This window comes from Mus caroli, chromosome 18 (assembly GCF_900094665.2).
Source record: "Mus caroli chromosome 18, CAROLI_EIJ_v1.1, whole genome shotgun sequence".
NCBI lineage: Eukaryota > Metazoa > Chordata > Mammalia > Rodentia > Muridae > Mus > Mus caroli.
In genome coordinates, this window is record NC_034587.1 from 62,503,223 (window position 1) to 62,503,908 (window position 686).

Below are 686 nucleotides of genomic sequence, written 5' to 3' on the forward strand. Positions count from 1 at the left end.
AAGAAAATATCTAATAAAAAATGAGAAAGCTTAAAAGCTATCATCCACATATAAGAGAAAACATACTATGTTTGTCTTTTGGCGCCTGGATTACATCACTCAGGATGGCCGTTTCTAGTCCCATCCATTTATCTGCAAACCTTACAATCTCATTTTCAGAACAGCTGAATTACAGTCTATTGTGTAATGGACCACAGATCGTTGTTCAGCTATCAGCTGGTGGATGTCTAGGTTGCTCCCAATGTCTGGCTATTATGAATAATGCGGCAATGAATATGGGTAAGCAAATATCTCAGTAGTAAGACACGGAATCCTTGAGATATGCCCGAGAGTGGTATAGCTGGATCTTGAGGTAGATCTATATTCTTGGCTTCCTGAGGAACTGCCACGGTGATTTCCACAGTAGCTGGGCAGTTTTGCCTTCCCCCCAGCAATAAATTAGTGTCCCACCTCTATCTTTTTAAACAAGGAACACTAGTAAGAAACGACTGTAATCCTCTTTAATATCAGGTTTGTGGAAGGCATGCCTTAAACCAGCCGCTACTTTCCCTGTGTTGCAAATAGCGCACAGTGGTTTTTAGAAAACACCACTGTGTACTTAGGAGGGAAGGAAAAAACAAAACACAAGCATCCTAATTATATCACACAATGAATGCCTTTGTCTTATTATGAAAATAGTTTTGACT